Genomic DNA, 3,948 nt, shown 5'->3' on the forward strand with positions numbered 1-3,948 from the left:
GTTGTATAAAAGACAATCCAATAACAGTCCATATACATTTGAAATCCCTTGTGTTTGTACTAAACCTAAAAGAGTTTAGTAGACTGATACAGAACGTATCCGTAGGCATCCGGTCATTCTACTAAAGGCGTCCGGCTCTTATACTTTGATCACGAGCTAGTAGAAAAGATCAACCATCAGGTTGCAATCCGACAATCAGATCCCTTAAGGATCCAGCATAGCAGAAGAGCTTTCTGCTGCTGTATGACCAACTCCCACAAAGTTTTGTCGTGAGGACAAAGAGGAGATGTAGTCCATAAGCTTGTGAAAGCCGAGATTCATGACCTAATAATATATACTTAGCGTGTGATATGATCCACAACAACTAAGGACATGAGACGCCATCATTAAGATAGAAATTCAAAATGAATACGACATTACCTAAGGCAAAGAAATCGATGTCCACATCCATGAGAGTGTTCGGCCGCAGAGCCATAATAAGAGATTATAAAACTCACATCAATGATCATTGATCATGAACACTCATGAGACAAGTAGTGGGCATGTGTAGACGAAGTCTATGACCCAGACATGGATCGGCCAGATCAAGACATAGGTTCATGATAACCATGTCTGGTACATTGTCTATAAGTACTTGGTTTATCCGACCATAGTAAAGAGTTAAGAGTAGACGATCACGTCTAGACTATGGACATATGCAAACACGATTTGCAAAGACTCAATAGTGATCTCCGAGGACAATGTGAATCACATTATTTAGCACACATGCTTTACCGGGACACTCGATGTCAAGAGACATGAGAAACGGCCTAAGAGGTCGAAGTGGTCTAGATACGGCTCAGTAATGAACTTGGCCGATTACTCCCTTCCTACATATACAAGAAAGATCACGCACCAGATGTGTAAAATGTAGAACCTACAGTGAGGTTCACATCAGGGGGAGTAGTGCGTGTTGTACTCTTTTTCTTTCATCATGATTTTGTCCCACTGGGTTTTCCTGATAAGGTTTTAATGAGGCAACATGAAGCGTACTACGAATCCTTTATGGTTATGGCATCCAAGGGGGAGTGTTATAAATCATGGAGTGGATTGCCATTAACCAGGCCCGGTCCAAGACCGGTCCAATACCTAGAAGATGGAGGGACGGCCGAAGCCTAGAGAGAGGAGAGAGAGAGCCGACTTCAGGAGAGAGAAAGGCGGCCACAAATCTTAGAGAAAAGGAAACCCTTTCATTTTCCTAGTAGATGTAATCTTTCTTTTATTATGTATTATTAGTTTTCCTAATCCTAGTGAGTTTAGGTTTTGGATACTTTCCATTTATCTTCATCTTGTAATCCTTATATAAAGAAACCCCCTTGATCATTAATAAGAACACAAAAATATTTAGTCTCTAAACCCTCTATTTACATCATTAATTTCGTTGTTTATGAGCCATTGAAAATGCTTTGATTAGCGTTGGAAAGTTTTTTTTCATGCGAATAAAGTCAAGAATATTAGTTTAGACTTTAGAGACTGGAGAAAATGAAATACTGATCTTTTTTTCAATAATAAGAAAATTACAAGATCTCGATTGATCCGTGCAACCGCGTGAATGTTTAATTTTAATTTTATAAACGTTGAAATCTTGCTTTTACGTTATTAGTAGCAAACATTCTTACCATTATATTCAAAAAAAAATTATATGATTGTTTCAAACATAGTACTGATATATGTTTAGTGTTGTTATGTTATGAGGATCTTATAGTTTTTAAAATAGTGATTTTGTTTTTATTCGATAATCAATATTTTAATGGAATATTTTATTGTTTTATGTAATAGGATTAAAAGGTTGAAGTTGTTATGGAAAATCTAAATTGATGTATGTATCTCATTTATTTTTAATTTAAAATATGAGACCAAAATTTTTGAAGTTGTTATTTGGGTATATAATATAAACTGTCTTCTGTACAATAAGAATATGTTTAGATATATTTATCTGGAACTAAACTGAATTGAACGAAAAAGAAGTTTGGTTCAGATTTGGATCCTAGCAATTACTTGAATGAATTTTAAATTTTTATAATCAATGAACCGAAACCTAACCAAGAATAAAATAGGTACCTAAATTTCTATAGTGTAATTTATATATTTATAAATACTAACTACATTTAGTTTTAAAATATTTCAAATAATTTTAAAATACTATTTATAAACAGAAAGTACCAAAAGAGTAAATTACCAGAGCAAATTTTATCTGAAAATTTTAAAACTGTCTAAGCTATCCAAAGTTTATTTTTGAAAACTCAAAAAAATATGATATTTAATATAAAAATCTGATTTTCTGACTTTATCACCTGAATTAACAAAAAAAAAACAGAACCAAACCGTAACTAAATGGGATTTGAAATTATTTTTGATATTAGTCGGTTCCTAACTTTATTGCCTAAACTGAATCATATACTAAAAAAATACATTGAACCAAATTTTCTAAATACCTGAACGAAGCATAAATCTTTAGAACTAAAAAACTGTAAAAAAAACGAAGAACTAAACTGGAACCAGAACTGAGAAACCGAATGTCCACGACTAGTTAAATTATTCCCAAAGTTACATTGAATCGGTTTGTTCAGATGATGAGCAAAAAAAATAATTACTTGCATGTTTATGCTTGTTTATAAACATATATTATTGTTTACTAGAGATTTTGTCCGGGCTACGCCCGGGTTTATTCAAATAATGTTGTATTTAATATCTATATACAATATATTAGTGATATGTTATAAAAATATAAAGAGTAAATTGAATCAGAAATGAGTAAAACTTACACTATTTTTACTGTCTAAACTATGTATGAGATGGTGAACAAATGTGAAATGAATAAATAATTTGTTAACTCGTAGTTATTATCCAAAATATATTTTCTTACATATTTAGGTTAATAAGAAAATATATTATTAATCTACAAATCACATGTTTCTTTGTTATGTTTTATTTATATCATATTTATGTTTTTATATGTAATTTAGTCTTTTATAATACATTTTCATATGATTAGAATTTATTTTTCATAATTATAATAAGTAAAGCTAATTTAAATAATCACTGATTTAAATTAAACAACTTTTTAAAATGGTGTATGTGTTAAATACACTGAAAATTCTATGAAATATTATTATTACTATATTTTTTTTGTCAGCATTTATTATTATTATATTATATGTCAGCAATTATTATTACTATATGTTTTTATATGTAATTTAATATTTTATATTTTTTATTTATATGTAATTTAATCTTTCATAATATATTTTCTTACTATTATAATTTATTTTTTAGAGTTATAATAAGTAAAGCTAATTTAAATACTCATTGCTTTAAATTAAACAACTTTTAAAACTGGGGTATGTGTTAAATACACTGAAAATTATATGAAATATTATTATTACTATAAAACATTTTAAAACTTAGTTATTAATGCATAGTTTTTGTAACTTTATATTTCATATATTTCTAAACCAATGAGACTTTAAAAATACAATTAATATTTTTTAAATTCACTATTTTCATTATTAGTAGACAAAATAATACATTGAAAGTATAAAAGTATATCTTTTTGAAAGAAAATATTTTTCTAGAACATATATTTTGAAACGGATAGAGTATTATTGATCAGAAGTGGTTACGGATTCTACTTAGTGTAGCATTAAGGAAGAATATTATGGAATCTTGTTGAGCAATAAATAATATCAATACCTGATGTCAAAATAAAAATAAGCGTATAACCTGTTGAAACAAACTATCTGAAGGCATTGGCTTTGTTAAATCAAACGTGGATTTGTGTTGTTGCAGACTTAAATTGTTGATTAACCGTTGAGTTTGAGTTGAGCTGATTGGTATGAGATATTTGTTTTCTGGTTTTATTTGAATGGTTAGCAAAAAAGGAGAACTGGTCGATTTTAATTTGTAAGT

Source organism: Brassica oleracea, chromosome C3 (assembly GCF_000695525.1).
Source record: "Brassica oleracea var. oleracea cultivar TO1000 chromosome C3, BOL, whole genome shotgun sequence".
Lineage (NCBI taxonomy): Eukaryota > Viridiplantae > Streptophyta > Magnoliopsida > Brassicales > Brassicaceae > Brassica > Brassica oleracea.